General features: G+C 38.7%; 1 protein-coding gene across 1 annotated transcript in view; it reads left to right on the plus strand.

Annotated features, from left to right (window-relative positions):
- The window catches only part of PPARGC1A (PPARG coactivator 1 alpha), a 365445-nt gene that overhangs the window by 41592 nt on the left and 296687 nt on the right, over positions 1-27166 (plus strand). The gene's annotated exons all lie outside the window — the stretch shown is intronic.

Here is a 27166-nt window from a genome sequence, read left to right on the forward strand (position 1 = left end):
TCTTTGATTGTTAAATTAGCATTTAAGCAGGTTGGAAACTGTTTTACAGTCTCTGGAAGGAAGCCATACATCATCAGTGTCATAAATGATGTCCTTTTTTTACCAAGATACTGGCTGCCAGATGAAAGGTTAGAAATAACTTATTTTATTTTCAAATGCAGTTTGCTGTTTATCTACAGAGAGAAATGAACAAAATGGATGCATCTGTTTTTTAGATTAACCCCACAGAGTTGTCAGGCATGGAGTTCTCAGGGAAGTGCAGGGTGTTCAGTATTTTCCCTACAGAACAGGAAAGCCTGCCTCTTTGTGGCATCTGAGAGTTAAGGGGTGGAGGGACATGTGTCTGTATTGGCAGAGAGCCCAGGTTGTCATAATGACAAAGCCCCAGGAGAAAGCAACGGAATAACTCTCAGGGTATTAATTCAACAGAAGAGTGATGTGTGTAGGTGATGCAAACACAGTTTCATGATGTAAGAAAAGGAAGGACATGGGTTTTAAAGACTTCTAGTGCTAATTAGCAACATCAAATTCCGTTTCTCTGGTTAAGGTGTACTATCTCACTTCAATCTTTGAGGAAATTTCATCTTTTGAAGAAAAAGCACTTTCTGATTTGGACACTTTTGTGCCTCATGAAAGTGCCAAAGATGTGAATGTCTGAGGAAGTCCCATGAGTTGGAGAGGTTATTTGGCATTTTTTCAATATATTTTGTGTTTAGCTTTTTTCAGTGGAGTTTGTACATTTCTGCAAGTCAGTTTGTCAGGGAAAACTGTAACACAGGAGAGTAAATCTTGAATTAATAGATCCAGTGGCTTTGCATTCGTGTCAGGTTACCTAAAGTTATTTTAAAATAATACATAAAATGATTTTTAAAAACAGTGAGCCCCCCTAGGTTGTTTAATTTTCAAATTCATCACTCAAGCTGAGATGGTTTACAGTGCATGTGACATAGTAGAAGAAGTATTACTGTACGTGTGAAGCATGAGGACAAAGATTACTGAGGAAACACTAGAGTCAGATGTAGCTGAGAATCATTGTTTTGTGCATTGGAGGTTTTATTTATTTACAATATAACTTCCTTTGATTTGACAGTGAGACTGGATCCTACACCCAGCACGCAAGTTAAGGCTGAAATACAATCTGCAAGGCCTAGATGCATGTTGTGGTTTTGTTTGGTGGACACACAGCTGCATCATTAGTGGCATTTTATGTGTAGAACTGCAGCAGGTGCTTACTTTGTAAAATAGTTTCCTCTGGCATGTGCCTTTTTAATGTTCAAAGAAAACTCTTGCAATATCTGCTATTGATGTTTTGTGACCTGGGAATGGAGCTTATGGTACAAGGACAGCAAACAGAAACTGGAGCCTTGTGGTGAGAATGTACAGGTCAAGTCCAATTGCATGAATGAGTGTGGAATTTTTTTTATAAGGTCACTTGACTGCTGCAGATTTTTAAATGGAAAATACAAAACCATACAGTCACTCCTGAAAAAATTTCCCTTCATGTTAGTGGCGTATTCCTTGTGCTCAGGAAATCAATGCTGGTGATGTAATGGGAGTTTCTACATCATAGTGGTATGTCATTCACACGAAGAGAGCATCGTGGGAGCTGGTGAGATTGATGTCCTCTCTAAGAATAGCACTGATTATAGAACAGATTTTCCCATATACAGAGCCATTTTTAATTCACTGCCTACTGCAGCTGCCAGCCTGCGGAGATAATTCCTTCTAGCAGAATAGCTCTAGATTATTATAGGGAAATCAAATTTGCATAAAAGCATTTTATCTCTCCCCTTTTTTTCATGTCAAAGTTACCAAACATTCACTGCCAGTTACTTCTTTGCATGTAGAAAGAACTTTGTTAGAATTTCATCTTTAGTAAATTTTATTAAGATCTTCCTGACTCTGTTATTTTATGTATTTTAGAATGAATACTAAGCAGCTACAAATAAGTGTTGTAAGGGAACAAGCAAGATTTTAAAACAGAAAACTGAAAATGAGGAGCTGTTTTTGCTCACCTTGAGGAGCCCAAGTGGCCCCATATACATTTACTTAATGACATGATCCCTGTGACCTTGGCAGGTCTTGTAGGATGGGTCCATATGGTTTGAAAGTGTAATGTAGCCAGCCAGTGTTTAAAGAGCTGTGCAAATCTGAGTGGGTGTTGTGATTTACTGATGAGGAAACTGAGGCACAGAAAAGTTAATTAAATTACAAGGGTTACAAACTGAGACCAGAGTAGACTTACAGTCTCCTGAACTGAATGTGGTTGCCATGTGGTTGGACTCTTCCCCACATTGTTATGTTCTTTAGCACTCATTCAGAATTTTGAGGTTCAACAGCAAGTTTGCTGGATTTTTGGCTGATAATTTTAATATATGTACTTAAACATAGCTAAGTGCAATACTGGGTACCTTAGAATCTGTATATAAACAGATTTTTTAAAGGTCCAAGGAAATAATGCAATGAGGTATTAGGGTGGAGAATGAAATTTTCTTCCAGTTTTGAAATCTAGGTTTGAAATTCTGCTTAATTTGTCTTTGCTTCAGCCTTGTTCCCAGGTCAATTGACTACCACTTAAAAGTATTAATGTCATGTGTCTCCTCTGTTAAGATCTCTAGAATGACTTGCAGAATTCTAAAACTCTACTGTACAAGCTTAGATATTTGAAGAAATCATCAAGGCATCGTTCAGTTGCCTGACCTGAGATAGCTAAAGCCTCTATTTGCTCTCCCAGAAAGGTGCAGGCATCCCAAACAGAGTGTGTTGGCTCCAGGTTTGTGGAGATGCTCTCAGACAGATAGATGTCTTTGCATACACAGCTGAGCTGAGGTCCCAGATTGACTGCAGAGCTACAAAAGCAGGCTAAGCAGCAAGAATTGGGCCTGGCACACTGACCATGAAAGCAAGATGGTGGCTCATACCTGAGTGAAAGCAGTCAGAAGGCTATTCAGTGGATTAGCCTAGTTTCAGGTCCAGAATTTGCTGTTTTGTTCTTTTGAAAACTCTTTGAAGGGGAATGGTAGGTGTCAGCAGTTAAGACCCCCCACCACAACTGCAAATTTCTTGGTATGACAAAGCTGAGAGGCTGCATGGGAATTGATTTCTGTGTTTTGCATTGTTGAGTTTGATCCTAAGGTGGAGTGTAGGCATCTGGAGCTTAAGCTGGTCTGTCCCAGTGGGACCTCCTACAGGGAAACACAGATGGAGTGCTGACTGCTCCGGAGAGCTCCACTGTAGCCTTCTAGCACGTGCTCTGGAGGAGGCTGGAGGGGCCAGGAGTGAAATGAATGTTTAGGTTGGTAGTTGTGAGATCATGAAATATTATACACAAACAATTAATTGGTGACCTTGATGCCTCTTCTGGCTTCATTGATTTCAGTAGATGGGGCATATAGAGGTCTTGGCCACTCTGTGCATTATCAGCAGTTGAAATTATGGATTCCCTTAACAGCGTGCAGAGTTATATTTTTCCCAGGAACTGAGATAGCCTGCTTAAGTACTGTGCTCCCTCTGCTATCAGGTGCTAACGCAGAGTTTATGGTTGTAACAGGCAAAATGACTTTGGAGGATTGTGCTGTAACCTGATAGTTTTTCCCCTACCCTCAGTGTTATAACATGATTTGGTCTTGCCTGTGGATGGAAGTAAATCATATTTTACCCTCACTGCTAAATTGTGTTATGGCCCTGACCTTTATAGGTGAGACAAAACTGCATTATAATGTGGTTATAGGACTGCTGTGTTATACAGGGGAAACATGGTTATCTGAGGGTCTCATGGGAGTGTCCTAAACCAGAAGACAATTAGGAGTTTGGATAACCAGGAATTTCAGTCTCACAGATGCATTAAGCTAAATCAAAGCTTCACTGTTGAAGCTGGGGGACAAATGTGACCCTAATAAATATGCATTAAAATGTAACCTAATATTCAATGTGATGAAATGGAGTGGAGCAGGCCCTCAGCTCAGCTGCTGTGAGTTGTCATGGCACTGTAGTCAATCTATGACAACTGACACCATCTGGGATCTTCCCGTCTTCCCAGACTGGCCCTCCACTGTGTTTTTCCTAGTATGATTCTTTCTGAAAATAAAAAAAACCTGGAAAAGTCAAGCCAACAGGCAGTATAAGGTCCTGTTGGATGGAAAAGTAGAGGTAAAAAAATTGTGCTCACAACTGCCTGGCTGGGTATGTGGTTGTAGTGTGTTAGGTGAAATGCTGATGACGTATGCTGGGGTTTCAAGCAATGCAGTAGAGGAGCCCATTGACAAGAAGAATAATCTAGAAAATACATACTACTGCAGATTCCCTGGAGATCATAGCTGATACAAGGTCATTCTGAAGGAATGTTCTGTTGACTCTGTGTGAAAGGCTGGTTGCAGGTGCCTTGCAAAGACTGCAGTGGCTGTACTGGCTGCCTCTGTGCAGGAGCAGACACTCATCAGAGCAGTCTTAGTGACGCCCTGTCACAAGAATCAGTTGCTGGAAGCCAAAGGGGGTCCTGGACAGATCTGTTCCATCCCACTTCTCTGGTTTTCTTCCAAGAATATGAGTGAAACCTTAAAATCTAGATGTGCACCTCCTGACCCTGCTAATTCACAGCTAGAGATTGGTTTACCTTGAGTATTTCCTGCACCTTGTATCTAAGGGTGAGCCTTCACTTTTTATGATACAGAGCTGTGTGAAGCACTCTGCAGGATGTTGTGATGATTGCTTTCCTAATGTATTCAAGTTGCTAAATGAAGTCTAAAATTAATTGGAATTCTCACAGCATCTTCAGGGATAAGGGTTTAACAGTGTGCAGACCTTAAACTGTTTGCACAGTTGTGCCTTACAAAAAGGATGTGTAATGTTAGCAAATACCTTTGTGTTCTCTTTTACAGACAGCTTCTGCTTTCCTGCAGCAGAAACCTGACAATGGGGACTGCCATCCTTCAGTCTTACAGACTGCACTTCACTGAGTCTTCATAAAAGTGTATGTGTGTGAGTGTGTGTGTGTAGCTGTGTGTGTATATATATAGACAGAATATTTTTTGTGTGTGTACATACAGTACTATATAGCACAGCTGCATTTCAGATTTCAGTTTAAAAAGTAATTCCTTATGCCAAGGAATTCTCTGACTGAACCCTCACCACCACCATGACCATTTCCAGCTCTGATGGGTTTCCCATTCACTGGAGCTGAGTATACAAGTGGATGAAAAGGTGATTTCACAGGCCCACAAGGAAAGTGTATTTCATTTTTAGTGTATGCTAAGGATTGGGCATCGGTATTCAGTTCTGGCTTTCTCCTTCATAATAAAGAAGGATGGAGTCATTTTGCTAACATTGAAGTTTAGTTTCTGCAGAACCTTGGTAGTGTATGAGATGATGGAGCATCAGATTCTTGGGCAGTATTTTTTGTTGATGTGAATGAGGCTACCCTGAGTTTACAGAGGATCTAGCTGTGTAAATCCTTCAAACTTACAATTTGCTACATCAAGTGATTTCTACTGCTTCATCTCATAAGTCATAAGAAATACTGCTATGATTTTTTTTTTTTCTTGTAACATTTGAAGCCCCGGATACAAACTCATCTGTCACTCTGACACTATACCAGGCAGGTCACCATGTGATTGAAATGTAAAATAATATCATGTAATCAAAATAAATTTCTTGTGAACCAGTCAGCTCCCCCCCTCCCATCATGTGGATAAACATAATAGAGCCTACAGTCATACGACTGTAATTTTGGTAAGATTCCAGCAGACATCAAAATTTATTATGTCAAAGTTGTTAAAAGAAAAAATGCTGTAAGGAAGCATAATTACTGTGTTTCTTCAGATTGTACTAGCTTGCATATGATCATTGTCTGTAAATAAAACATATGTTTTGATGGATTTTATTAAGAAAAGACTGAATTTCTTTTGGGCTTTTACTATCTTGTGTACATGACAGTCTTGACAGCTGTGTACCGATCGTTATGTTCTTATAACAATCAGGTAAGAGACTGATCAATTGAAGACATAATAAATTAAAGGTTTAATAATGTTGCTTGTCAAGGTATTACTAACTAAATAAGATCTGGCTTGTAATTTATCTGGTATATTTATATTAAGTGGGAATTACACTTAGAGATTTGTATAGTTGACTTGCTTTGCAGCTTTTAAAAAAAAATAGATTAACTTTTAAATTGTGTCTTATTTGCTGTAAATAACAATGATTAGTTTGGTTCAGGCATAGGATGAGGGAACCAACAAAGTGGAACAAGAACCCTGTCAAATGAGCAGCACCATCATCTTTTACAGTTTATGTTGGCAGTTAAATTAAGGGCTTTTCTGTTCCCCATAGAGAGTTCTTCTTCTCTGGGTTTGCAGTAGAGTTGGTGTGTTCTTAGTGATGTACATTTAAGCTTGGCATTATCAGCAGTTTCCTGAAGCAGCTGTACAACACACAATGTTCTTCTGCATAAGCATTTTGCAGGGAAGGTTACAGAAGCATCCAGAGCCACTCATGAGGAAGCTAACCTTAGGCTAAAGTAAAAGAAGGGCAGAAGTGTTTTTTTATTGATGATGCACTAATCCACTGGGTTTAAACTTCTGGTTGACTACTTGCTTTATTTGAAGCCCAAAACATGAAACTCACTGACCAAACATAATGGTAGTCTAGCAACAAGAAAGGTAAATAAAATACATGGAGTTTTTATCCTTCAGCACTTCTGTTATCCTTTTGGAGTTACAGCTAAGGATCTTTACACAATCCGAACAGGTGCTGGTGTTGGAAGAAATTAGAACAGCGGATGGGGTTTGGTTTTTTTTTATTGGAGAGAAGTCAACTTCTGTTGCAGGTGTAAGTTTTGAAAAATATAAACAAGAAGCAGACTCCCATGTAACTGTACCATCAATTAAGTTGGTTTAATAGCATTTCAACTTGTTGTTAATAAAGCAAACATTTACTAATCTTATCTCTTGTAAGCAGGAAGGAAGTTACAGTGCACAGTAATGCACACTGCTGTCAGGAAAAGTGGTTTATAATATCATATGATATAATTTGCAGTGAAGCAAAACCAGAAAATTGCTATGTGGGAGCACTCTTTATCCTCTTGATTTAACTTCTTTCCCTCCATTCCTCCTTGCTAGCTTTGTTGTTGTTGTTGTTCATTTCCCTAGTTTTCTGCATCCTTAGCATTTCCTTCTGTAATCTGCTTGGATATCAACAGCCTGGATGTTCCAAGATCATACCACTGGAAAACTGATAAGATGGAGGATAAATGGTGTGAACTCTCCTTCCCTTGGGTTTTTTTCATTGCCTTCTCCCTGGATTGAGCTACTTTGAGGAGCAATCAGCATTAATGTTTAATTGTACTCCAAGGAATGCTCTGGTATCATCAAGACTGACAAATGATGGTCTGAAAATTGAGGGCACTTGCTGAAAAATTTAATTTGTCTGTCAGTTTTAAAAAGTTGAATGTTACTGATTGATTTTCTTGTCTCACGTGTCTTCCCCCTTTGCCCTTGAATCTTCTTGTACTGATCTCAGTATTGCCCAATGAGAAGAAGGCTCTTTGCTTTTAAGAGAAGCCGAATTCTTGACTAAATGGAGATTCTTAACATGATGATTAGGTCCCTAAACAAGCAAGCTACCTGGAGCTGTTATATGCTTAGCAATTCACAAGTCAGCCTGCTGATATTTAAATATACCTAACTTTGGAATTCTGTTAAAAATTAATAGCCAAGAGAGTGCAGGAGGAGTTTGGAGTGCTGGATCACAATTGCTGCAGTTTCCCGCTGCTGTTGTGTCAAAGAGAATGAATTGCTGATTAATTCTATAGTTTTGCATGCAATAGTGATTTCTGAAAACATTCCCCACCTCCTTTGTCTGGAAACGATCCCACAGTCTGCTGACATTTGAAAGAATATACAGCTTATCTGTTGTGAAGTCCACTGAAAAATAATTTACTATTCACATGTTAAATATAGGGGCAGTTGGTCTTTTTATACTACTGCAGTAATTCTGTGAGGAAAATTTCAATGATGAAAATTAAAAAAAAAAAGTTAAAATAGTCATAATTTACTGCTTTAGTCTGCAGGGCAGCTGTTTTCTGCTTCTATCTGTATTCTAATAAGTCTTTTAAATGAAGAGATTTATGAGATTATTTTAATTTTGATGTCTTTTTAATGCTTCATGCATTTTAAATACAACCTTTTAATAGTTTTTGAGATTGAAGAATTTAATTTTATTTTATACTGCAGAAATAAATGTATTCTCAGGAGACCACACCATTATTACTGCTTTTAAAACATTTTTTTTTAAACCCAACATGTCTGGCATATACTACTATAGTATCAACCAGCAGTGCTACACTGAGCATCAAATGCAAAGCAGCACTGGAGTTTGAGGGACACTTTGGCTCGTAAGGGTACTTTAAAGAAAAAACAACAAAACTCTGTGTGCTGTGGGCAGTAACCTGTTCATAGAGTTGCACAGGATGCTCGTGCTGTAAAGGTAGGGTTCTGAATTCTGTGAATGCAGCAAAATAGGTGTGGTTGTGCTGTGTTAGGCACCTGTGCATCCCCACTGTGTGCTGCTGCAGCGTGTCAAGGGCAAGCCCCAGAGTGGCTGCATGGCTCTGTGGTGGAACAGCCCCAGCCACCTCCCTGGTGGCATCTTGCAGCTGTACAGGAGTCTGGTTCTTCCTTAGCTCATACAGAACTCCTCTCTGAAAAATCTTGGTGCCTTGTGCTTTTGCTTTGGTTGCAAGCTGTTACAGCAGGCATATTTTGCATAAGAGCAGAATAAAATGTATTAAAAGCTTTAAAGAAGTAGAGGGAACTTGCAGACTCTTGCCTAATTTTAGCCATCCATATATATGAAGTATTAAGCTAGTCACAGATCTTTTCAGAGCGTAGGTAGTGGGCCTTGCTTGGAAGGGCATGGTGCATGTTTTAAATGTGGCTGGGAAGTGTAAAGCAGCTGAAAACTGGCAGTGAGGATAGTGGTGGATAGCACAGGGGCTGGCAGGGCACAAACATTGCAGTCAGAGGCAGGTCTGTGCTGCTGCCTACATAGTCCTACCCCTGCAGTCTCAGAAGCAGCAGCAGGAGTGGCTCTGCAGCTGGCACCTGTTCCCGTAGCCCTCAGGATTATTGTGGCTGGCATGTCAAATTACTATATATTAAAATCTATCTTTGTAACAGTGTTTGAGAGAGCCTGTGCTGGTTAGGCTCCATCAGTTCTGTTTGCTGCAGAGAGCACAGGACTTAGCTCCATGCTGGTGCCATGCTTACCTAATCTCTGTGTGGGTACCTGGGGAATGTGCGAATGCAGCACTTGGAGCCACTGTTGCTGTAGGGACTCACATGAATGCTCTTCTGTCAGGCAGAAGAACTGTTCTTGTCCTCCTGCAGTACTTTGGTTGAGATTTGCCTAGGTCCAAGCTGTTAGGGACATGAGAAGTCAGGGGAAAACCCTAAGTGTTTTGAAAGAACATCTTCCAGATCATACTTTCTGCCTTACCTTTCGTGAGAAAATTGGATGGGAACTTAGGAGATTCATTGGGATTTCATAATTAGAGCAACTTCATTAAGCTCAGGACACGTTTTATCTGCAGCTGTTGAAAGCTCACAGAGGAAAGCAGGAAAGACCGTATTTTCTTCCTTAGGGCTTACACATCTGTCCACTGTTGAAAATAACATGATATAGAAACTTGGCCTGAAGTGATAGGCTGGTCTTCTGTGCCATTCTTACATGTAGTCTTGTCACTGTAAGATGGTTTGGGTTGATAAGTCCATAGTCTTCAACTTTACAAGAGTAAAAATGAACAATGGAAACTCAAACTCGAATGAGTAACATCTGAGAGAAAATTGTATTTGCTCTGTGGCCACATTACAGAAATGGAAATTTCTGCATGACTCACTGCTCACGGCACCTGGATGTCCTGCTTCACATGCATCTGTGACAGCAGGTACCTGGATCAGTCAGTGACACCAAATACACAAATCATTATGTTTTTATCATGAAGTACAGCTGCTAAGTAACTCAATCAACTGGATGTCCCCGGTTTGGTACTGGTTCCTCTGTTGTGGTATTTCAGGCTTCTGAGATTTTTAGAAGGTTAAAACATAAGGCTTGGAAAAAGTAATCTTGTAATTATCAGAGAAGGAATAAAATAGGAAGTGAGTAAAAGCAGGCAAGAGCCAGTATCTATCTTTCCAGCTGGTTCTCCATATTTTGAGCATTTCTGCCTTGATCTGCCTTGTGTTAGTCAGGCTAAAGCAACAATCTCGGCTGTGCATGCATGTGAGATTTCAACTACCACACTTTAGGTTTGTAATTAAGAAATTAATTAAAATACTGTACAGTTTACTGCACAGTCTATCAAGAGAAGGGCAGTTTACAAGATTTTCCACATGTGTGCTATAAATTCAGTGCTACAGATATACAGAATCATATTCACACTGACATAAAAAGTTATCCTCTTCCTGCAGAGGAGTATCATGAAAAATTACTGTGAAGGACTGGTAATAAACTAATTTTCTCAGCAGAAACCAAACCAGTAAGAATGAACATTTTAACACTGAAAGACTAAATGTGGAATCTGAGGTGAGAGGAAGAAAGAAGTGTAAAAAACCAAACCAACAATCCCCAAACTTCTGAATTTGCCTGCTGTTTCCTGAGGTTACTGGTGAACTGCTGTTAACCTTCTGTTGATACCCCTTCAATTGCAGTATGTTAGAATTCAAAAGTACAAGTCTGAAAGTTGTAATTCAGTTTTGTACCATTACCAGATCCAGTGATTCCATTGCCAGTTATGTACTGTAAGAACCGCAATTTCATTGTCTAGCGAATTGAGTTTAAGTTAGCTGAAGACACTGAAAAAGATACGGTTTTGCAGTTTCCAGGTTGCCACTTGTTTCACTTCGATTAAAATTATTTCCCCCTTTTATGTGTTACCAGGCAAAATAATGGAGAATACTTGAGATAATACTGGTTATTAAAGTAGTCTCTCATAATGTTTAAGGTAACTTTTGAGAAAAAAATGTGCATAAAAATACTGGCTTATAAATAAAACTTCACTTCCCATGTTTCCAGTGATGAAGATAAGAAAGAAAGAAGGCAAAAAGATTTGAGTAAGTACTGAGTGGTACTGGTGAAGCTTTCTCTTAGTTGCCCTGTTAAAACTGTCAGGTGAATGTGCCTGTCTTGAGAGATACTGCCAGAAAACATGCTGAAAAGGCCAGAGAAAAAGCAAAATAAGGTAGTACCAGTAGGAATATTTAAATAAAAAACCCCCAGAAATTGTGGCAGACAAAATCTGATATTACCCTCTTGTATCTTGTTATCAACAGGAATTGAATTAAATTTTGCAGTATAGTGAATTATTGATCTCTTTTTCAAGGAAGCTTCATCACAAAGCTTTTTGTAGATTTCTCAAGAAATGCTAAGCATGTGAATTGGGATAACCACCTCAAATACGGGGGGCTCTTACCTCCCCTGCATCTCGGTAGCAGCGCAGTTGAATGATGCCACTCCAGGAGACTGCACTGGAGGAAGCTGCTAGATCGTTACAGGAAGGGCATTGGTGTTAAACTGAAATCTGCCACCTGTGTGCAAGTCAATTAATGACTGGAATTACTTCTCTTTGTGAGTTACAGTGGTGTGCCACGGGGCAGACTTTTACCTTCTGTGTGAAACCGTACTGCAATCAAACACCATCTCTGACCCCCTGAAAGCTGTCCCCTAGACTGTTTGGAAATTGTGCTGTTCTCAGTACTGCTGCACAAAATGGCCTAAAACAGTCAGGCAAATTGCAGCACCCGAGTGGGGGATTCTGTACTTGCTAGAGTAGATAAACTAGTCTGTTTTTGTTGAAGTGACATTGATGTATAAGAAGGGAATTGAGACCTCCTTCTATTTGGACATTCCAGTGGATACCAGCGCACAGCCAGATGCCAGAATTAGTTTTATTTGGTCATTCTTTATTTTTGCTTGAATATAACAGCTTTTGCTGTTCCAGAGCCTATATACTTGCTATTAGAGTTCTGTGTACCACCGTGATATCTGCAATATTTAAGACACATATAGAAAGAAAAGAAACAGTAAAACACAGTATCAGATGTATTAGCATAGACTGCATAGAAAGTTGAGGCTAGATAGGGATCACCCCATCTTTGAGTCCAGAACTATTGCTTCTTCTCTCGCAGGAGTAAGCATAGAAGTGGAATAGGAAGAAAATCTTGCTTCTTTTCCTCAAATGCTAGGAAATACAGGCTGGCTGAAGTACTTTCATTTTCCCTGAGTACCTGTGGGGAAGTAAGGAAGGAAGTCCATTATGACACAATGGCTGACACTGCTACTGGTGCATGGTTCTTACTGGATCAATGCCTTGATTGCTGACAACTGTTTATAATTTATTGTTAAATTCATGTATGAAATGTGTAATGCAGGAAGTGGTATTGTGTATTTTCTGCAATTTGCAAAGCTCTAAGTGACTTAGTATCTGCCTGCTTCAAGAAACTGCCTTTCCTCCTCTCTCAGTTTGGCTTTCAGTTTGGATTGCTTGGGTGTTTGACTTGCTGTGAGAGGAGGAAAGGTTCTAATGATAAAGTGATCTCTTCAAGAATCTCTTTATTTTGGAATATTTTTGCCTTCCATCAGGGCTCTTACTGACTTAGATGGTTACTCATTAAATGGCAAAAGACAGAAAAGTTGTCAGGACCCATTTATTGTGTATCCCCTTGCCATGAATATGATTCAAAAGCTCCCCTTTGGGTTTGATGAACTTCTTTTTGCAGCTTTTTAAGGCCAAAATACTCCTAAGCAAATCAGATCCCATCCTAGATAATGAAATATAACTGAACACACTGAACATCAGAAACTTGATAGCTATTTGTGAAACAGTTGAGGGGCCTTTGTTAAGTATTACACTCTCCACTATATTACAAGATGTATTTATTTTGTGTTCATTTAACGATGCAGTAAAGATGATGCCTGAAATGCTGAAGCACAATGAGGAATTACTAGTGTTCTGCAAGCAAGGTAAAGTCACTATGTATGATTGCCCCAGTGTATATGCAAGATACAGAAAATGAAATGAAATAAATAAAAAGTGGCAGATGACTAGGTTCTGGATATTGCTAGGTGAATTTATTAATTGCTAATAGAGCACCAAGCCGTGAATTACTCAGTCATTGCCATTTTTTCAGTTTTATGACTTTCCTCTTAAATACAGGTTTGTTAGGAAGGAATCAAATGTCACTGGGCAGTGAATTATACAGAAACAAATTTATGCTTGTGAATGCTGATTTTCCATAATAAGTTATGACTTTAAAAGGACACTGTCGAGGTATTTTTCATAGTTTCAGCATGATATTTTTTTGCTGTTGTCTATAATAACCCCTTGTACTCTGGATAAGGAAAGCTGTCATATTCATTTCTTCTTTTTGCTTGATGTGTGTGAAAGAAAATTGTTATTGTTGGCTTTCATACCATAAAGTTCCTATATTTCAGTAAAAGAATAGAATATTTTGCTTGCTTTAACATATTTATATCGATTATGTTAGAATTACCTACTTATGTAACCAGATGCATCTACCTTCTGGTCACCCTAAGCATGTACTCTTTTTGAGAAAGAATTGCCTTGGAAAGCTCAGTTGTATCTGTTGTCTTAAATACAGTCCTTGTCCTGCTATAATCATGGAGCTGGATAGATCATGTCTGACCTGTCAAAATCAGTTTCATGCTCTGATGGCCTTTGTAAAGTGGTTCTTGTGCATGTAGATTCTTAACTTGTATTCCATGTTTGATCAGTAAAACATAATTTATAATGGTTCAGAACATAAACTAGTAAAGAAAACCAAGAAACAGCTTGTAGCTCCAAGAACTCAAGTGTATGTGAAAGTACTTCCAGTGTCTTTGGTTTCATGTGAAAGGTAGTTTTTATTTTACTATCTTGAGAGTAAAATAAAGCTGAGTCTAAAATAAATTTTCTGTATTAGTCTTGGCAGCTTTTTCAAACAATAAATGGGTAAGTGTGTCTCCTTGGGGCTAAGCATGGTAAAACAAGGAACTAGGTACACCTTCAGATTTTTATGTTAATATTTATCTTTTAGAACTGTGTGCAGGAAACAGTGTCGTAGGTCTTGGTGTGCTGCTGTGTTTCTTCCTAATACAGTTTTCATTTAAGCATGGTATTGTGTTGGTTGCTTAATATGCAGTGTCATAAAATGCAAGCTTTTCCTTTTGATTTAGTTTTTCATGCTGTGATCAGGAGGTTAAAATGTAAAGCAGTTTTAAATATAAAGAAAATGCTTTCTACTTTTTGTTTCTGTATCTGATTAGTTTTGGGCATGATTACATGTTTCAAATATTGCTATTTATGCTACTCAGATGTTTGTAGGCTTCCTAACACCATTAATAGTGCCTGCTTTAGGTCTTGTCTGGCTGAACTATATGCAACCAACTCTTGATTTCTTCCTTTGTATGTCATATTGTAATGCCAAAATAAGAGTATAATGTGGTCTTTCCTGCACCATCCAGTCTGTGCCTGCCCTGCCATCAGTCTGTTCTCTTCTTGTAGCAAAAGGTGCATTGCTAATCCTGGCCTCTTTTGTCCTGGGCTGCCACAGGGAGCCCCACCAAAGTGATGAGCTGTGAGTTGTTGCCAAGAAGCCCAGCACATCTCTGGAAACAAATACTAAAGGCCAAATTTGTAAGGGTGTGAGTAAGGCACCTACAAACACTTATAGGCACCTCACAGGAGATGAGGGAAGGGATCCTGAAATACCTAAATAGATAGAACCTGTCTGTAAGATTATGTCTCCAGATCTTTCATGTCCCAAATTAGATCTAGATATGTGACAGAGCCAGAGTGAACCTCTCCCCAGTTTGTGCATGAGACTGAAAGGTTGTTTGATTCACTAATGTGTAATAAATTTGTGTATTTAAATGGATGAATAATGTCGTCTGAATTGGGGATTCCATTTGTGTGGGAAATGTGAACAGCTTCAAGATGAGCAGGACTGAACTTCAGGAAGTATGATTAGTAACTTAATTTGAAGGGACACACAAAACATCAAATGGGGTCTGTTCCATTAGGGACATTGCAAATGCTTAACAAGGCTGTCTCTTTACCTTATCTCACTGTTTCTTTCCTCAAATCTTTCTGAATGGACTGAATTGCAGTATTACTTGGATTGCCAATGTGATAAAGACAAGCTGTTTTCCAACAGCTGTATGTGGCATTTCTCCAAGCTAATTTTGGGATGGAGAAATTCCTTTTTCAGCAGTCAGTTCTTTTCCATGATCAGCTGAAAAGCTGATGAGAAAAGGGATAGCTAGGAGGTGTGGAGGGCTGGCACTAGCACCACACAGAAAAGCACAGGGGTAGCATGCAGCTCTCAGAGAAGATGTGAATAAAATTTTACAGGAATGACATAAAAATGTGCCTTTCAAGATTAGTTAAGTGGCTCTAACTTCTTTCATGTAGCACTTTGGGCCTAAGTAATTTTTCGTAAGAAAATTGCATCTGAAATGGCATGAGAACAGGAAATTGCAGTGCAGTAATTCATGGCAGAAAGGGGCCACGTGATCCCTTTCAAGAATGCCTTCACAGGTTACGTTGTCTGTGTTAGAAATAACCTGCTGATCTCTCTGTTGGACAATACCTGAGTGTGTGTGGACAGTTTATCTGTCCCTGAACTGTGGAAAACTGCTGTAGGCAATCTTCTGGATGTTTATTCTTGAGGGGTTTTTTGGTTTAAAGAAGGTGGATGTGTTCTGAAGACTTTGCTCTGTGAAAATTTGTCTTACATAAAAATGTTTAACCAAGTCAGTTTTTTAAAATCACTGTATTAGTCATCCTAGTGATTATATGAAGAACACTTCAGGAGTATTTCACATACCATCAGCCCTTGGCTCGGCATAACAATGAGGGTGAAGTATTAAAAACTGCGTGCTCATGAAGACAGACATGGCTGCATTGTTACATAGAGAGCTCATCTCAGTATTTGCTGTTGAATATAGCTTTGCATTAATTCAGCTCGTTTCTGAGACAACACACTGAAAGAAAACATAATTTGAATTAATTATTTGCGCATATGGCATATGCCTGATGTCAGCTAATGCTGCATTAAGGATAGGCATGCTGGGCACACATTAAATAATAGAGTAAATATTTGTATTGTTTATGATAAACTAGTTCCTTATGCAGATCTTCTTTCTTTGTGTCTCAGTAAACATTCCCATTGGGCTTATTTACTGTGATTCATATAGTGCAATATGTTAAGTGTTATAAAAAGTGTGTGTTTAAATTCTGCTGCAAGACCTCACTGTGTTTTTAGAGCAATTGATGGTTTAGTAACACTTTAAAATAACATTGAAACCATTATGGCACCTTATTATTATATGAAATATCTTGTTAACATTAATCACAAAGGTTCATTTTGTGTCAGAAATACTTCTATAGAAGTTCCATTGTGATCTAACTGTAATGAAACATACATTTATCTCAATACGTTTTGAAATATTTATGTCAAGTGGTTATTTTAGGGAAGAGAATTAGATGCCCTAAAGTTGTGCAGCAGTTGAAGAAAGAAGGATTCTAACAAAAAAACAAAACTACAACCTTCACTAAAAAATAAAACCTGCTAAAATCAAGGACCCTCTGTAAGACATTTAGGCACAAACCCTTGCCTTAATGAACATAATAATATGAAGAAATTCTCTGGTTTTAGAGGATAGGAAAAAGCAAGAGTAGAGGTCTGGAAAGTCCATTAAATTTGGAGAGAAATCTTGATTTGAGCTTGGTTTGCTACTGTCAATGAGGTCTAATAACTTAGATCTTAAGGATGCCTAGTACCAGAATGGAGAGGCTGAAACCTTATGGGATGGCATGTGTTTTTCACGTTATTTGCCCCAGCTGCAAGTGGTTATTTCAAGGTGAGATTTAGGTGGACCTTGCAGTGTTGACAAGCCTGATGGAATTGTCAGATGCATCCTTTAGCACTTGTCCTGTTGTGTCTGATTTGCAGATGCTTGTGCAGGCTGATGTGCTGGCCTTGGAGAAAATGGTCTGGCTGATTAGCTGTCCTGTCTGAGAAAGGGTTGATTTGCTGTGGTGTAGGGTTGCTCTATACAGGGACAGTAGCCCTTTGTCAAGGGTTTCCCAAGCTACCAGACATCCAGAAATCTGGTGAATGACCCAAACTGAAAGAAGGCAAGTTACTACTAAAGGCAAGTGTCTTTCCCTCACATTGGCAGCCCAGGTATGCTGGATGGGGCTGCTTGGTGGGGATGGGGCACACTCTCTGAGCTGCCTGTCCAAGTGTTCCTCCTCAGCAGGGAGTCAGACTACCAGCATCTGTTCTCTTTGTTGGCAGTGGCTCTCAGGAAAATAAGCCAAAGAATCCAGAAGAGACCTTTTCCCTTTTGGGGAGAGATGGTGTGGGACTTTCAACTACAAGATAAATTGGTGGATGTGTATGTACTTTGTGCTCTCCTGAAGATCACGATATTGTGTGTGAATATTGATGTTAACTTGGGTATAATCATGCCTTCACTAGTCCCTCCTGTTTTTGTACGCCTATTTTCAAGTGTGTAATATTTTGCAATATGTTTATCCAAAAATGCTGCCTGACAGAACATGTGTCTAGATACTGAGACAAAATACCAAAAATGACAATTTCCAAACAGAACAGGAGTAAATCCAGCAGTATAATTTACTTATTAAGAAAAGAATAAGTGTTAAAATAGGAGCAGTGCTATGATAAACTTGACTGCAGATTGCATTCCAGCCTTGTAAATATGATTTATTTGGAGAATATGTGATTGAACTGAGGTCCTAATGTGTAGGTGAATGCAGCTTTCCCCTTCTCCATTATTGGGTCCCCCTTTGTCCTGGGCTGATACCCTTTAGTATATTGATATCAGTATCACCACACATACCTAATATCTCTCATATTTTCAAAGAGCAGTACAGCCATTAGACTTCCAATTAATACAAACAAGAAAAGGTTTCTGATAAGTAGTTTGCTTTTCACTTTATAGGCAGAATGAGGAGAGGTGTAGGGAGAGATTTGTGATGTTTACTGCTAATTCAGATATGCTGAAGTGAGAAAGAATTCTGCATTTGAGAGACAATTATACTAAATTAATTGTACTAAAATGGCCAAGGTGTTAACTGTTAATCATTCCATCTTCCCAAGAGCTTTTGAGCTATTCAAGATCCACAGCCCACATTTGGCAAGGCAGACGTAGTTCTAAATCACTTCTGCAATCTTTGAATTTTGGAAGAAGAGATCACTTTTGCAGTATGAAACCATATCCAGAGGGCTGTGTATGATAGCTTTTCTGAATTTGATACTTCTGAAGAAGGAGTAATAGGAAAAAACATTCCCTGATGCCTGATCATGACAGTAGGGAGTTCTAGGTATGGGAAAGAGGAAAGTGTGTCCATGGGTGCAAGAGGCTGATCCGGCTTGAGAATAAGCAAAAAACTCTGACGTATATGCTGTGTAAACAATCTCTCTCATTTCTGTACTTGGTCTGTGGTGAAGCTGGTTGTTTTTTGATATTTACCTATGGCTGGTACAAGGTTAACAGTTATATTGGCTTCCATAATTTATCCTTTATCATCAAAGTAATTGTTTTTCCGTAGGTTTTGTTAAGAATCTTATTAGAAATCATCCATCAAGAAGTAAGGACACATTGGGAAATGTGTCCTTACTTCTAACACTGCATAAAAACAATTCTGTTGGATATCCAATTAAAATGCTGATAGGCAGTTTTGCACAGGGAGACATTAAACACAGAGCAGTCTGTGTGACTGACCTGGCAAGCCACTGATGTGAACAATCTTTGGTTTCTGTTTTGCTTCATAGCCAGCCAGGCACTTAGGCTTCTCATACACATTTCCTTATTTTGCTCACCAGTCACCCTACAGCATGTGGCCTGCAGAATAGGCACCTCATCAGTTTGTAAAAGAATCAGAGTTTGTTATTTAGGGGAAAATGAGGATTAAAATAAAAAAGATTGATTTTTTTTTTTCAGTGTCATTTGGGACTGACTTATAATAAGATCCTGCTGCATTAGACAGTCTTTGCTTCGATTCTTGGCGGCACTAGTTGGATTAGGAATGTCTAGCATGCAACTCAAATCCAGAGATTGTGTGCCAGGTATTAAATAGTGGCATAAAAGTACTGAAAAATAGGAAAGCTCTGTTTAATAACAGACTTGCTACTTCCGTCAAAATGCAGGAATACATTTTGCTGATTGAGGTCTGGATGTGTTAACGCATTTCAGTTGATTTTGTAAAATAATTATCATAACACATCAGAAATACAGGCAATCAATTTGTATTAAAATATCACAAGTTAAGGCTCTTTTTAGTGTTACAAATTACCTATCCTTGAAATATTGTTAGCTAGCTCTTGAATGACAAGAAATTCCCTCTGTGAATTCTTGATTGGTTAGCTTTGGTTGGGATGTACAACTCCCCAAATGTATATTTATATCTACCAGGCCCCATGATACATTATATGCTGTTACTCCTTTTACACCTAGATTTTCATTTTGGATTAGTAAGATTTAGTATTTTTTCTCTATTAAGCAGTTCTGAGGTCTCTTTGTGATGCTGTTGATGCATCCTGAATGTTGCACCCTGGCTCATGTAATGACTGGCAGCCAAGGGCAGCCGCAGGAGTGGTGATGCACAGCAGAGATGCTGATGTGCCAGCTGTGTGACGTGTCTGGTGACTGGTTTGGCCCCTGGGATAAATTGGAGAGACTGCAGGTTGTCTTCAATTCATTCCTGCTCTATGGCCTCCTGTGGATGCTTTCTGCCAGCCCACATGCATGGGGGAGTGGTACACTATGGCTGTTCCTGCTCTTCACCCGAGATCCAGGGCTGCGCTGGTCCTGTATCTTCAGGGGTATGTTCTCGATGCACTGCAGGCACCAGAGCCAAGGCAGTGGACTGGGAAATGTAATAACAGACTTTCCAGGGAGTGTGATGGCTCTGAAGACAACCAGGCATGTCTGTATCAAAGCCTGCCCTTATGGAAAAACATTTGTGGCTATTTTTAAGAGCTGAGAGCCAGTCAGTGAATATAACACAGTGGAAGAGCATAGAAGTAGGAGGTTGTGCACTTCATTCCTGCAGAACAAATGTATGTTTGATGACCACAGAGCTGTTTGTGGGAAGCAGTCCCAGGCAGTAGCACTTGTGGATGATGTCTGAATTTTGAAAGAAAAGGAGAAATGTAATTTTCTTGAAGTTTAGCAATTACTTACCATAGTTAATTAATCATATAATTAAGTAAAATGAGACCATATTTCTTGAAATGTGTCAGATAATTATGATACATTTTGGTAATTATGTGTAATAAAATTAATTAAACATATAATTCAAAGAATCAGGAAAATTATTACTTGAAATGATTTATCCCATACGTCGGTCAGAAAAATCTGTTTTATTTTTTTTTGGTGCTCGATCTGAACCTTATAAATCGGATCTTTTCTGTTTTTGAACTCACTGAAGATTTCCAGTGTTAGTTCTTTGGCTTAATATTAGTTATTGGTCAGATTTTTCCTTGAGATTCTTTAAAGATTATAATAGTATTGGTCATCCAGTATAAAAAAACTTGGATCTCTCTTTTTAGATCATTACTTGGAAAATAGATGTGACCGTTATATTGTGCTGATTGTTGCACATACAGAGTGTTTGTAAAAGATGAGAAAGGAAAAGAGAATGAGGAAGACAAATATTACCCAAGTGTAAACCAATGTGCTTGGAGCTCAAAGGTGTTTTAATATGGGGTTTTTTTGGCATCTGCCTGAAGCACCAAGTGCACAAATACTCTCCCTTGGTATGGAGGTCTAAACTGACCTCCCTTTCAAGTTGCAACATTTTTTATAGTTAGTTCTCATTTCCATTACTGCTGGGAGGAAATTTTGCTGCCACTGCAGATGAGATACTTGAAGAAGGGGAAGTGATATAAAAAAACCCTATAAAATCATGCTTGTGATATTAATTTTCTCACCTCAGGCTTAATAATAATTTTATGGTCATTTTTGAGAAGTTTTTTAGCCATAATGTTTTATCTATCTTTATGGTCCCTTACGCTGTATTTAATCAGTGTAATTATAGAAGGATAATTAAATATAATGCTACTTAGTTCTTAAGATTTTAGCACTATTACTATTAATGTAACTAAAAAAAGCCTCTTGTAAATCTTGATGTCTACACAAAGCAAAATATTTGATATGCCATTAAAAAGGAAATGGTGGTACATTTTTGTTGGTATGGCAGCACACATCCTAATGCATTAGTTTACTGGTGGTTAAAGTGAATTTTTAGCAGCATGAAATCAACTGAAGTGAAAGATACTCATTTGTTTTAGGATCCTAGGATGTCTCAGATTTTTAAGAAACAGCATAGGCCTCAATTTAGAAAACTACTTAGGCTTATGATTAAATTAACCTTTAGGGAGTGGAATTCTTGAGTGCTTGTGTTTATGTTACAGGTTTGCATGCTCAAATGGACCAGCTTGGCTGATTTTTGAATATCTTGTGGTATCTTCTGGAAAGCAAGCCATGGATCTGGTGCCAGTATGATCCATGTTCATCTTGTTTAAATTGAGGTGAAAGAATCTTATATGAGAGAAGAGGCTGAGCTAAATAGGTGTAAGGAGGCATACTTTAGTGCTGCTCAAACCTTCTTACAGTGCTACTGTGAACAGGATGCAGGAAGAATATGTAAATTTTGCTCTAAACCTTTCCTTCACCCGTTAATTTCACATTCCTGACTTGTCACGGGAAAAACTTCTAGACTGAAAGGTTAGATACTGCGCTTCTATGATAAACACCACAGTTCCTTCATTTGTTTTCAAATAGATGAAAGAGTTACTGTATTTTAAAATGTCCTGTAAGCAACAGGAATATAGTCAGTTTGATATCAGTGTAAAAACATGTCATTATATGCACCCTAATCAGTGGACACTAATTGTCAAGCTTGTCAGAAGAGAGCCAAGACTGAATGTACTTATCCATTTTAGCTCAGAGCTGAGGCATCTTGGCAAGGCTGGGTAAAGACAATTCCTTGGCTTTGTCATGCAGTACCACTTGTCTCTACTGCTCCACGGTATCTGTCAATTAGACAGACACCTTTGCAGTCACCATCGTTGGCATTTCTCTGGGGAACTCTGGGACCAGCTTTTTCATGTAAATGGTGCTAGCTCCAGTCAAGTCAAAAATTACATGTAAGCTTTTGGATGGTGGATGGTCCTATGTCTTGCACATGCAGATGTCAAACGTGCAGGTTTGGGACTTAGATTGGCACTGGACTGTCTGCTTTGGGACAATAATCTTGACTCATGCTGTCTTGTTACCCCTAAGCTGTATTTAAATTTCCAGCAGACAATATAAGTGATTCAGAGTTGATCTGCCATGCAAACACAAAATTAAAAAAGTAAAATTGTGTTGCATATTCACAGCCTGGTAGTAATATGACATGATTTCATGCCTTTCAGAAAAATAGAGGAAATATATGCCAGAAAAACATCTGTAAACTAGATAGTTCTTTACTTTGAGTGTTACATACAAGGAGCTATCACTGAAAAGGTGTGGTGCCATATTAAGGCTATCTCTAGCAAACTTCCAGAAGCAGTCTCCCAAGGAAGGGAGCAGAGGATTTGGGCCTTGCCTCTGCAGTGGAATTGAGGGACCTGAACTAATTCTGGGATGGAGACTTATAGACTGACTTGTAAATGAAATGTAAAACTTCTTTCTTGCCTTCTCAATCTTATTACAGAATTAATTTTAGAAACTAGAACCTTTTCCATAATATTCTCCTAAAGGAAATGCGTCTTCTATGGAGAAATGCTTCTTTTTCAGAGTGCCTGAACAGAGCCTGTGTATTACCTGAGAGCTGCTTCTGCTGTGCTTCATGTGACAGTGAAGAAAAAATACTTTTTGGGGTTTCATAGTACTGTTACTAAGCCAAGTATCATGGTAGCACAAAGGTAATAGCACAAAGTATGGGTAGTAATAGTAGTATGTTGGTTTGAAAAGTAGTGTAAGACAGTATGCAGGGTGGGAACAGTAGGAGTTTGTGTAACTCATCATATTAAATGCTTTTTGTTCTGCTTATCCTTGCCAGAAGAGAAGGAACAGCAGAGTTTGAAAGTGCTCAGCCATATCCTAAGTGATTTTAAAGGAGATAGGCAGCTGCCACTCTCCCTTCCGAGGAGAATCCTAGCACTTTTTCCTGTGTCCCATTGCAACTATTGCTGCTTCTGTTTCGCTGCAGCTTCAGGGGTCAAGTTGGGCATAGGAGCATCAGTATCTTTGGAAGAGGTGGACAAGGTTGGAAAAGGTGCACTGATACTCTAAGGGGGCCTTTGAGAGCCAAAGCAGGTGCCCAAAGTGAAGAGGTATCAGCACATAACACTGGAGCCATGTACTACAGTGATTGTTGACTATTCATGGCATTGGGTGTACATTGCTTTACTGCACTGCTGGCTGCAATGGGGTGGAAATGTTACATCTGCCTTGTAACAATGCTCTGCACAAAATTAAATTGCATTTGCTATCTCCATCCCTATGGTATTAAGTCAGACTTTATGGGGGTGTCTATTCAGAACCTTGGATTTAGATTCAGAGCTGTTTGGCTAAAATCCCCAGCTGTTTTGTTAAAAAAAAAAAAATCCAACAAAACAGTTGAACCTCTTGTTTTTCTAAAAGAATGAATGTTCCTGTGGTTACTGCTGTGGGACATGTGCAGTTTAAGTAATATTGCTACTCTTCCCATTTTAATGAAATACAAAATGGCAGCTTTTCAGAGATTGCTCTTCTTGCAGTAAAAATGTCTGTCCCTTAGGAAGAAACACGTTTTTGCATTGTTGCTTTGGAGGGTGGTGGTGCAGAAAGTTTTATTGGTGGACTTGTGAAGCAGACATTGGATATGTATGTGTGGTATTAGAACTTTAATTAGTGGAAAGTGTATTGGAAACTGTATTTCACATTTAGAATAGAATCAGAAGCTGTTACGTTGCCTCTCCTTCTCTTCTCCTTTCAATTAGTTTGTCCCTTAAAAAGGATTCTTTGGATTAAAAACATTTCTTCTACATCATGAGGGAATTTCTTAAAACAGCAACAACAAAACAGGCCAACTGATGAAAGATGTGATTTTTAAAAGGCCAGGTAATTCTTGGATGGTTGAGCTACAGCCATGCTTAGAAAAGGGTGTAATAAGGAAGCTGCTTTAATTATAAATAAAAGAATTGGTAAGCAAGATGAATTTCTGCCAAGTAGGGAGCTTAGCCCAGCTTTGACTTTCAGCAGAACCCTATAGTGCCTTTTCATTTTTACTTGTGTGGTTCATTTTAATAATGTGCTTTGTTTTTTAGTGACTGGATGGAGGAAACATTAAGAAGTCAATTCATTAATATGGATTTGCATAGTAATTTTTTAAACTATTGGGTAGCAAAATCCATTAAAAACAAGATCCAGTGAATGCCCAAAGGGACTACTGTTACAAGTTAGTGGTGGTGTCCTTCTAATGGCAGCAGAACCCTTGTGGCTACAACCAGATTTTTTCTTTTCATGTACCTGGCTGTCCCAGATTGAGGTAGCTTCTTATCTGTGCTTAAATGCATTTCAGAATACATAGGTTTGTATTCCACTCTTGTCTGAAAACCACTTATCAGAAAGCAAAGAATCACAACTCATTACAAGATTGAACTCCCATTCAGGATGGGAAAGCTACCTACAAACCCTTGTAGAGCAGGGAGATTTCTCTGGATAATTTTGCAATCTGTGTGGGTTTAAAAACCTTGTATTTAGTTCCCCCCCTCAGCGTTTAGGGCAAATCTCTTTTAAAGGTTCATATACTCTTAGGCTATTGTTATTCTCTAGGCTTCAGGCTCAGGACTTGAAATCACAGAGTCATTAAGGTTGGGAAAGACCTCTAAGATCATCAAGTGCAGCATTAATAATTTAGCATGGCCATGTTCCCCACTAAGCTGTGTCCCCAAGTGATTGTGATCAGCACTAGAGAAGATGTAATGGATATTCCTATGGGATTCATCCATCTAGCCTGTGTCTTATACCATTTAAATGGTATCAGTAGTAGTATTTATCTCCATCAGTCTTTGTGATGGGAAAGTCAACTCCTCATTTTTTGTCCTAGAATTTCCCCTCCTTTTCTTGCCCATTCAATAGATTATTTTCCTTGCTGCTTCTCAGAAGCAGCTCATCTACTTTTCCAGGAGAAGCTAAGTTGCAGCTCAGAACATGATGGTACAATGATCCAGACATTCCCTGTAAAGATTAATTTCTTTGAGCACTACTCAGTGGCATTTATTTTCCCCATCAAACCAGTTTTTCTTGCATTCTCCTGCCTTGCTCTTTCCTCATCCTGCAAGCCATTCTTACAGCAGGTCTGTTACCCCATAATGGCTGTTAAAACATGACTGCTGCTCTGTGGATTCTTACCCTTGTGCTTTACCTCCTCACTAAATCTCCCATTCCCCTACTCGACTGTTTGCCTCTCCAAAATTTGCTGCATTTGGCTGAAATGCTGTCTTACATTCAAAGGATGGTTCCTTGACTGATGTGGCCTTCATAATGGTCTTGGAAGGTAAAAGGTTGTGATAGATGGACATAGTAAAAAAAGGTATTTTTTTTCAGGAAGCAGGAGCATGTTTTTACTCTGCTGTCTCTACTGGTCCATTTACCAGTGAGAGAAGAAAGAAGTGGAGATTAGAAGCTGTTCTGCTAAATTAACCCTAGCTGGTCTCAGGTGATTAGTCACTAATATATTTTTGCATGAACACCTTCGGTTGACAAATTTTGACTCCTAGCACCAGCTGGCTAAGAGCTTTCCTATGGAAATACATCAGCATCAAGCAATATCTGCTGTTGAATTCTTTGTGTAGTTAATGGGAACTGGCATCTTCTGCCATCAACTGTAATTCAAGTGAATGATACTCTTTGTGACACAAGAAATTAAACTATGTTGTACAGCACATGGCCCAACACAAATTCATGTTTTTCAGCATCTCAAATTATACAAGTAATGTCTTTACAGTCAAGTTTTTTAAGGCAGATTATTTGTTCATGTCAATGCTTATTTTTCGCGATCTTTTGCTTTCATTACCCAATTTTTCTTACCAGCATTACTTCGGGCAGCTTTTCATAGAGGAGACTGGTGGAAAGAAGTGAATTTCTTATTTGGTGTTTAATTTGGAAAACCTCTGTATACTTGGCAGTTGGAAAGTCCAGTGTCTCAGTAAGGAATTGGAAGACTATTTTTAGATAACCATGTTTTGGAAATCTTGCTTGTAATTTTCTTCCATAATAAAATGTGGTCCATTTAATCTGTTCTGCATAATTGCCAATCATACTACTCCTTGTGCATAAATAATTAACTAGAATGCCTGAGGTCATTTGTATCTTCTGCTCTATAGAACAAATGACATAATGACCACTAGTCAGGATCGGGGACAAGATGGCCTTTAGGTTTTAATATTGTTGTATTCTGTTAGCTGACCTAAACCAAGACGCCAATAATAGTTTGCTTACCTGCAGAGACAACCTTAGATGTTGAAAAAAATGCTAGACAGATTTGTGTAGCTGTCTAAAACCTCTGTCTGAAAGGTACTGTGTTAACTGGTCACTGCAACAGCTCATTTAACAAAACCCTTTGGCGGTTCAGGTCTTTATTTCTTTTGTTCCTCCTCTTCTGCCTGAGAATGGGGCAACTAGTATTTATCTGCTTGACAGGAATGCTGTGGAGGGTAAGGAAAGCCTGTGAAATGCTTTGAAGTTGCAATGCACAGCAGAGTAACACTTCTATGAATAATATTTTCTGCTCCATTTTTCATGATAGCCAATTAATGTATCAAAAAGAGTAAAACTTTCAGAATCATAGTAGTTGATATAAATGCACAGAATATTTATCTTTAAGGTGTAATAAAGAAAAGTAACTGATGAGTCTGGCAAAAAATCACTTGGAAGAGACATGAGTGAGTGTTCATCTTCCCAAATTAATCACCAGCTTCCTTAAGATGGGAAATTTGACTATTTCAGGTCTACTTGTCATAACTATGATATCAACCAGGTTTCAGTATCTTGAAGTGTTTTTAAATCTATTTTCTCCCCCACTTTAAAAGGAGGAAAATATATTATTTTTTGT

Source organism: Parus major, chromosome 4 (assembly GCF_001522545.3).
Source record: "Parus major isolate Abel chromosome 4, Parus_major1.1, whole genome shotgun sequence".
NCBI lineage: Eukaryota > Metazoa > Chordata > Aves > Passeriformes > Paridae > Parus > Parus major.